General features: G+C 37.9%; 1 protein-coding gene and 1 pseudogene across 1 annotated transcript in view; both read right to left on the reverse strand.

The window, feature by feature from the left end:
• The window catches only part of GRIP1 (glutamate receptor interacting protein 1), a 626,604-nt gene that overhangs the window by 496,164 nt on the left and 120,590 nt on the right, over nt 1-9,850 (reverse strand). The window lies entirely within an intron of this gene.
• Nucleotides 2,166-2,284, reverse strand: LOC111730202 (annotated as a pseudogene).

Raw genomic sequence — 9,850 nt, forward strand, 5'->3', positions numbered from 1 at the left:
CCAACAACTGTGAAATTCTCTTTGGGAAAGAATGAAAAAACCAATTAATAAATACACAGAACAATCAGCTACAAACACTTTTTAAATATATCCAGCTTCTCTGCCTCTAGAACACATCAGTAACCCCAAAACAATTTACAAGGTGCAAGACTTGCCCTGTGAGGGGGCAGAAAAAGGAAGCATCATTCTTTGTCCCTCTTTCCCCTCTGTAAAAGCATGACTCCATGTTTTCATGTCATCTTAAAGTAGAAAACAATAGCAGTTATTTACATTCTAACCTTGTGAGAGAATTTCACAAAGTACCTATCCAATATTATCTAACTTTCATCTAAAGTTCCCAAATGTTGGGTGTATAACAGAAGATTTGGAAACAGAAAAGTACTGCAGAAACTGCTGTTGTTTTCAATAACCAGGTGTGTGTGTGTGTGTGTGTGTGTGTGTGTGTGTGTGTGTGTGTGTGTGTGTTCTTTAAAAGCAGGACCTATACTATTGTAGGTGGCAATGTGCCTGGGTTAAAAGAGGCGGAGGGGGGGGGGTACTAATTCCCAAACTCCCTTGCATTTAGGAGTATCTAAAGGTTTAGCAGAAGTCAATGACAGTCTTCTGGGAAGATGCTAGAAAGGGAGCTGCCACAGTAAACAGTCTTTGCCCTTCTTCTGTTTCCCCCTTTTGCTATCTGGAATATACACATGATGGCCAGAACACCAGCAGTTATCTTGTGAATATGAAATGACCTCGAGGATGGAAAGCCTGGCCTAAGAAGAGTGGAGCAAAAAGAAACAGCTGAACCACCGATGACCCTATAAATATCACAGAAGCCCTTGACTACTTACTTTAAATTCTCTCTTGCATGAGAAAAAAAATGAACCTCTATTTTAAATTACTAGCATCTCAGGTCTCTATTACCAGCAGCTGAAACTAACCTCAGTTGATACAAAGTTATTAAGTTGTTTGACTCCCTCCTTAAAAACTTTGTTTGCAACATTGTACTTCATTTGGCAGATTGATGTCACCACTAAACTCATGGTCCACAGTATCAACTGATTCCCCAGAAATGCCTGGCACTCTTAGTCTCCATCATCATTTCATCCTAACTCAACAAGAGTTCCTTCAAATCTCTTCAACTTCCCACAAACCTCTATCCTCTTTATAATCCCACCCAATTCTTAGCAGATCTCATCTTCCACAACTAGGGGGGGTGGTGAAACCATTAGATAAGGGTTAACAGCTCCCTCCACCAAATCCACAAACCTCCTTGTATTTATGAGTCGGTAGAGATTAAGAGCCCAGACTCTGGATTCAGAAACATCTGGTTATTATCATCCACTTGCTGTGAAATCTTGGGCAGATTCATTAACCTAAGTTTCAATTCCTCATCTATAGAATGGGAATACTGTTGTAGCTGCACTTTAGGAGCTTCTGAAACATATAAATGAGATAAAATTTACACACTTTAACACAACACCCAGAATATAGGAAACAATGAAACAATGTGGAAGTAGCAATAAAATGGGGTTAGGGCAGATTGCCAAACAGCATGAAAACCACCCAAACCATCCATGAGTTCAGTCAGGAAGAACATACCAGACAATAATCAGTTATTTTGAAAAGAAAATAAAAATACATCTTCAAGTATGTATGGCGTATGAGAAGTATAATACAATATCCCTCTTACATTATATAGAAGAGTGAATGAATATACATTCAGTTTTTATTGTCTGAGTCATATAGAGGGGAGATAAAATGTCAGGGACAGATGAAGGATATCCTGAAAATCATACGTATTATAGTCAAACCTGTTTAAGAAAATATCTGAACAATAAAGAGAAATAACATTAAAGTATGAATTATAAATTAATGAACTGACCAACTTTATTAGCCATTTTAGTGTCAGAATGACAATAATAGATTCTCTAAGAGGCGAACTGATATATACTCATCACAAGCAACTAAATATTAGGCATTCTCAAGGAATGTTAGCAGCCATCACCCAACAATGCACTTCAAGAGTCCCTAAGTACTTCCTTTTAAATTCTCAGTGGGTTTTTTTGTTTGTTTGTTTTTTATTTTTAGGCTAGGCAACCCTTGATTGACCTCACGGATTGCAAGGACCTTGTCAGTTTACAATCCTTTATTTTATTTAATTAATTAATTTGTTTATTTTACACCTACAGCACCTGGTTTTCCTAGTTGGTCTCCCATCCAAGTACTAACCAGGCCCGACCCTGCTTAGCTTCCAAAATCAGACAGGATCGGGTTTGTTCAGGGTAGTATGGCCGTAGACAAATTTCTCAGTGTTATATAGTCAATGTTACCAGTCCCTCTGACAATAACTTCAGTCTTTCACATGTAATAATGTTCACTAGCACCTAAGGAGATGGTTACTTTAATTTTTTTCCTTATTCTAAATGGCCCATTAGCAAAATAAAGGTCTATTCAGGACTTCTAAGACCCCCCAATAGCTCAAAACTAGCTATTGCCCAAAATCAAACTTTAAAAATAAGCATGCTGCTCTAATTATCCTTCATTTCTTCACACGGTCTAAGTATTGCAGTTCAGTTGCATAACCTGAATGCGAGTTCAGCCTCTACCATTTACCATCACTGAAATAGCCAGCCATCACCCTGCTTGTCTGATGTCATGTTTTCCATCTACAAAAGGAGAGGTTGGATTAGATGGTCTTTCAAGTCTTTCCAAATATGCTGTCAAATTATTCCGTATGATTTTTGACATCAATTAGCATATTCGGTTGGTAGGCCTTTGAGGTTATTTGCTTTCAGACACTAAGAAGACAATTTTGTCAGGTGCAAAGTCTATGCTTGTGTGCTTCAAATAAGCAGCATTTTGTTGGACATGGAATACTGATTCAAAGCACATTTCTCTAGGCTACATTTTTCCATTAGAAATATAGCTCTCCATTAAAACAGCAAAGCACTAATATTATCACAAATCACACCACTAAAAGCAAAGAAAAAATAAATGCACGAAGGCACAGTTGGATATGAAGTATTTAAGCTAATCATAATATTCTCCCAAATCTAATTAGAAAGCTCACCATTCACTCATTCATTCATTCATCAATTATTTATTAAATGTGTACTATGTGTTAGGTGCTGTGCTAAATATGCTTACCAAGTAAAAAGCCTTCTAGGGCACAGATATCACCCCAATTTGTTACATTATGTCAAGGTCTCAGAGCTTTTCTGACATTGCGAGTCCTTCATTACATGCTAACACCTTCCAAGTGAGAAAGAATTGATTTACCTACTCTGACTTCTTACCTTACAGAAACTGCCAATTATTCAAGCCTGTCACTGAGCTTCTGTTGTACATGCCTCTATTATTCTATTATCCTTTGAGAAATCATTAATGATTCTGGCTCCAATACACATTATTTCAATAAATATGTGAGGTGTGCTCAGGATGTGTCAGGCAGTGTGTTATGTGTTAGAAAAAACATGGCGAACAAAGCAATGGAAAAGTCCCCACGCCCACAGAGCTCATCATTGAGCAGATATTGACTAAGGTGAATAAGATCCACGAGACACATCCCTATGCTCTTGGTCCTTCCTGTCACTATTCTTATTTGTTTATGTGACTACCCTGCGGGTTTCAGTTCTTGAAATACAGTAGGAAGCCAGTAAATATTTCATAAATGAAAATTTTCAGTCCCTCTCTGTGTTCACAAGAAGGAAACTGCTGCTTCATAAAACCTGGCTGCTACCAGTAAAGAACAAATTAGGACTCATCATTAAAACATCTGTAGTCATTTCTATAGATTCCTGCCCTATGGGAGTGGTTGCCTCCTAATATCCATCCTTCCTCTTCCTCTTTCCAAATGGAGCCATGGTTGAGCTCAGGTTGTTCTCCTCTCATTGCAGCCCATAGTTCTCAGGGGAAGTGGAGTCTATCCCTAAAAGGTGAGTCCAGATAGCCTACTGTATCATGATCACTTCCTTCCTCGGCCTTGGTGTTAAAGGTTCAGGGATGAGCACGTGACCTAAGTTAGCCAATCAGACTAGAGGGAAAGAAAACAAGCCTTTTTTCCACTACAATTAGGGACAATTGCTGCCAGTGGTGACAATTATCTGGTGGTAGCCAGCTTGAGGGGAAAAAAAAAGGTAACAGCAGAGAATAGAGCTAAGATCCTAGAAAAATGGAGCCTGATCCCTGGCTTCCAGTTAAGCATGAGATACATCTATTTACTGCTTATGCCAATTTAAGCAGGATTTTTCTGTTACATACAATTAAAAATATCCTGATATAATCCTCTGGAAACTTATGGTTGAACTGGAAATTAGGAGAGAGAAACATGTGCTTTAGAATACATATATATTTTTAAATGTAATTTCTGATTAGAACGACAGCGTATCTCCTCTAAGACTCAGTCAGAGAGTGAAGCATCTGTGATTACAGTTGTGAAGCCAAAACAATGTTTACCACAAACAATTTATAAGGGTCTTTTCCTTCTCTCTAAACTTGGTGTTTAATACCTTCAGAATATTTAGAAGTACTCTGGGTTTTAAAGTTCTTCCTTTGAAGTGAAAAGAAGTTCCTTTCAACTATAAGCAACATAAAACAATCTACATTGGGTAATTCATTCATTCATAGAGGGGGAAAAGGTTAACAATAAATAACATAGGAATGAAGAACTTTTAAAAGAATCATAGATCATAGAATCACAGCTGGGAAAAAAAAAAAACCTTAAAGAGTATCTATATTAATGCTTTTCAGACTTTTCCACTGAAATCCACGAGGGAAATGTTTTCATGAGTATGGAATTAGTGCCTAAAGTGGCCTGTCAAAAGCATGAAATAACTTTGACATTTGACTTTTTAATCTTAAAAATGCAAGGGAATTATTTACATATGATTTTTTCCCAAACTCTTAGTGAAATTAATAGTCCAAGAAGTTGCAGTATCTATACTGTGACTCTGGGTTGAACTCATTGGCACACTACTGTGTATTGTATCCCCAGGGGCAAACTGTATGTTTACCCAAGTGCAAGTGCACAGCTATAGGCTATTACTTTCATGTCACAGATGAGAGAACTGAGGCCAAAAGAGATTAAAGAAAACTTGTCCTAAATTCTGAAGATAGTTATTGGCAGAGCTGAGAACAGAATCGAGCTTGTTCTAACTTCCAAGACCAGTAATCTTTCCAAATGCTTCTTCCAATCTTTGAATGAAAATAAGAACAACCAAAACTAGAAGGTCAGCTACAACGCTAATCAACTTCACGAGGCTATGGGTCACGTCCTGAACATGCTCAGACTCAGTGCCTTTGTACTTGCCATGCCTTTCCTCTAGAAAGCTCTTCTGCATGGCTGGTTTAATCCCAGCATTCCAGTCCTAGCTCAAATGTTACCACTTTAGACAAGAGTCCTGACCACACTATCTAAAGTGGTCCTTCCCATCCCCAGTTACGCTTGACCATATCAACATGACTTAATTCCTTCCTAGGACATATACAATATAAAATGACCTTATTTAAGTATTTGTTTCCGCCTATATTGTCTGGTTCTCTCCCTCTTGAATATAAGCTTCACAAAGGAACAGTCCGTTTCTGTCTTGTTCATTGCTCGCACCAAAACTAGGAGTTAATCACACATAGAAGATGCTTGAAAAATATTTTTTAATAATAACTGAGTATCCTATACTATCCCATCTCTTTTTCCAAGCTGTCACTCTCCCAGAATGCCTTTCCTCCTTCACATTTGCTTGCTCAAGTATTAGCATTCTAAGGACGACTCAGACCTTACATCTTTGAGGAAGCCTCCCCTAGACCTATTTACTGACTTGTTTATGAGGACACTGGAAACAGGTAACTTCCTCATTCCCGTTTGTATTCCCAGATCATAACATACAGTGGACTTTGATGCCAGTCCTTCACTTCTGTCAAGTGCTCATGGCCTTTCTTGCCTCAGTGCACTTTTTCTCTGTGGCCTAAAAGAAAACGTTAAGCTTATCCTTCTTGTGACTGACTATATTTCCCACTATGCCAACTCTGTTTCTTAAACACTCCAGTGCAAATTTTAATTTTGTCATTTCATTGTATCCCCCCTTACCATCTTTTGCTCATGCCATCCAGGTTCTCTCTCTTTTTTTTCCTACCTCACAGCAATCTTTCCCTTGGGCTTTATACACTTTCACTGAGAGTCTGTCTCTTTGTAGTCAACGTGGAATGTCTAAGTTATTTAAAATAGCATACTATTCCCGGTAATGAATTATACTCAGAGAAGTAACTTCTTCCTCTGATCCTTCAGCTCGATACTTCTTTCTCCTAACCTGCACTGTTACTTTATAAGCCCCAAACTTAGGGTTCCTCTGTTTTCATCCCAGGAGGAGGAGTGTTCTATCCAGACTCATTTGTTGACCAAACAAATGACTGGGTGATCTCTTAGCCCTACTCACTATCTGCCAGGGAGCAGGTCTAGTCCCAGATGTAAAGCAAAGGGAGGACTGGTGTGTCAGGTCTCTTTCGCTGCCAAGAGTCTAGCTTAATGCAGAGCAGGTCTAAGGAACCTAGGTGGGATCTTCTCTCAACTCCACAGAATAACAGAGTTTAGAGATATAGGAAGAACCAGCATGCACGGGGTAAAATATTTCCTAAAATGCAATGCCCTCCTCCCCCGGCCCTCTCTGCACTATGCTCTGCCCTGTTGTTTTCTGAATTTATTGTCCTCAAATGAACATTGAAAGTCAAGGCAACACAATTAAAGCCTCTTCACAGGAAATAGAATAAAAGAAAACAGCAAGGGGCCAAAAATTCGAACCTTAAAAATTGCCAAATTTAAAGACTGTGGGAAGAGATAGAAAGAAGAAGCAGTTCAAAGCAAAACCATAACTATATCATATTGCTGAGATGACTTGAGGCAAAGGGAGGACTGAAATACAGAAAATAGGTGATCGTCAATGTCAATGATTTCATCGAGGAAAAAGAATGAATACTGCATGATTAGGAGGCCCCCAATGTCCTTGGAATTTGCAGAAGGATACAAAGAATATCACTCTGGCAGGTGAGTAGAATGATGAAGAAGGGGAAACCAGGACACAGTTGAGGAAGATCGACAACAAAATACAGGGGAGAAATAGGTAGGAGTCATCTATATTAATATTTTAGGAGAGAAGCTGAAAACTGCAAGCACTGTCTAAATCTCTAAGTAAAAATAATTGACATAATTTCCTTTTTTGCATTTGGGAAAATTATCTCAGGTTTGGAAAATAGGGACAGTAACCATTATGTTCATTCTTTTTTAAAAAAAGGGGGCACAAGTGGGATGAGGGGAGAGGAATTAAACCCCAGAAATTTGAGAATGTTAGATAAAATACCAGAAGGAAAGGCTCTGTGATTTTTCTAAAACTGGGTCCAAAGATTTCTTCCTTAATTCTGCTAAATCACAATGAAATTTTTGGACCTCTCTTTTTAATATATTCTTAAATTGTTATATGACCCCAATATCAACTATAGGTTATACACTAAATTCTCAAGGCTTCTTACAACAAAAAAAAAAAAAACAGTGAATTTGTATGGTTTGGTGGCTAAACATTATCACACTCATTGATAGGAGTATTATAGCAGAAGAAAAGTGTAACTCTTGAATGGTGTTAAAAATATATGTATTTTTATAAAGGTAGGAAAAAGTCATTAAATATTTTCTTTCACATCTTACATGATGAGAATATCAAAGATCTAACTATTCTTTTTAACCACAACCCAGCAAGACTAAGGGATAACATAAAGGCTTCCAGCCTCAAGCAAACTTGGTAGAGACAGCAGAACTCAAGAACCAAGAGTATCGTGTATTTCAGTTTTGATCTACAACCCTAAAGAGAACCTCATGAGGATTCCATCCACCTGGGAGCACGAAACTACAAACTATTTCGTCTCTTAAGAAAGATGACAAACTGGAAACTCTCCCACTCTAAGACATAATTCCTACCCTGGGGAAAAAAATCATCAGAATTATCCACCAACTGCTTAAATAGTTTAATGTTTAAAAAGGGATTCGCTCAAACAAGTATTTATTGAGGACTCCGAGACTTAAAGAAATAGGTCACTTAGACAATGGCACCGAACTGAATTTCTTAGTCAAGTGAGCAGATGGATAAAGATTATATACACTAAAGAAACAATATCCAAGGCATTAGGCTCAAGGGGCTAAAATCAGCAGCAAGAAGACTCTCAGATTACTAATGTGGTTTAATGACAGTGAATTTAGGGATGATATTATTCCTTTAGGTGGCAACTTCCATTTTTATTTACAGTCTTTCCTATGTGTGACATCTCTTAGCCTTTAGTCCAATTTTTCTTGTAGATACTCAATTTTTTGGCTGAGCATAAGTTGCCAAAGCAAGTTAAGTTTTGATAATCTGAACTAATCTTTTTCTTGAATAGAGTCAACACAAATGGAGGCTGGTACCACTTTTCTAAGTCTTATGTCAATATAAAGGCATGACTGAGATTGTAACTCTTCCCCAAGGAGCTGCACGAGGGCTCAGGATAATCAACATGTTAAATCTCCAGAGAAATCTACAATAAAAGATGAGATCACTAGTGCGTAATTGAACTAAAAATAAATTTGTCTTATGTTTTATGGAGATGACTGCTAACATTTTCTCCAAACATAAGTCTAGTCTTGGGATACAATCAGCTTAGCATTTTGCTGATTCTGAAATTCATTTATCATACTAAATGCATATTATCTATTACTTCTTCCTCTACACAGTTCAGGCACGGTGTACATTTTAGTTTCTGCATATTCAGTTCATTCAACAAAAAATAATTGAGAGATTACTGTGTACCAGGCACTGTTACAGGCTCTGAAATCACCACAATGAAATGAAGAAAGTGACATCCTTGCCTTCATGGAGCTTACATTTTAGTGGATGAATTTTAGTGGATGAAATATGTACTACCTACATATATAATGCAGTAATGTTCATTCATCAGAGTAAAATCCGTTTCCCTACTTAAACATGGAAATATTTAAATAGTGCCGGGTATCTAAACAAGTCACTAAGCAACTGTCTTTCTGCACAGTATTAAACTATAGCCCACATCAAATCTTAGCAAATTCATATAGTATTCTGTGGGCTTTTTATTTCTTATAATGGGTTGTTCTCCTTTGCATAGTAAGCAACTGTATAAATACCTGTTATGAGATTTACCCTCTGCATGTTACCTTTTCTTAACCCCACCCCCATCAACCTCTCCCAGCACCATTACTCATTCTCCCAAAGTGTACTAAAAATGTTCTCATGCAGTTTGTATTCTCATATGAGAGCACCTTGTTTTGAATGGTACTGTCTTGTCCTTGATCTCATCTTTTAAAAGATCTTGAAGATCTATTTAACGTGGCATACAATATGAACACTTCTTATCTTTTCAGGCCATCTTGCAACTCACTTTATATTCCACAGAATTGCTTTCATTTGTCAATCACCGCATGCTCCATCGTACCGCCAGGCCTTTGCTCACGCTTTACACACATGCCTGGAATAGGCTTTGGACACACTCTTCCAGGCAGAACGTTTATTCATCCTTTAATACTCACTTCAGACATTTCCTCCTCCAAGAAATTTTCTCTGATCTTTGTATCTCTACTCCCTGGGGGTACTTTAAGTTCTCCTCCAAGAAACTTTCTCTGATCTTTGTATCTCTACTCTCTGGGGGTACTTTAAGTTCTCCTCCTCTGTGCTGCACAATACATAAGAAAGAACCACAGTAACTGAACTTATCACACTGTATTGTAATCGTCGAAGTAGCCGACCTGAAAAGGGAGATGAAGTCATGCTCATGTCTGTGGACCAGTGTCCCATGCAGTGCCTTCCATATAGCAGATACTAAA

This window comes from Pteropus vampyrus, unplaced genomic scaffold (genome assembly GCF_000151845.1).
Source record: "Pteropus vampyrus isolate Shadow unplaced genomic scaffold, Pvam_2.0 Scaffold9, whole genome shotgun sequence".
Lineage (NCBI taxonomy): Eukaryota > Metazoa > Chordata > Mammalia > Chiroptera > Pteropodidae > Pteropus > Pteropus vampyrus.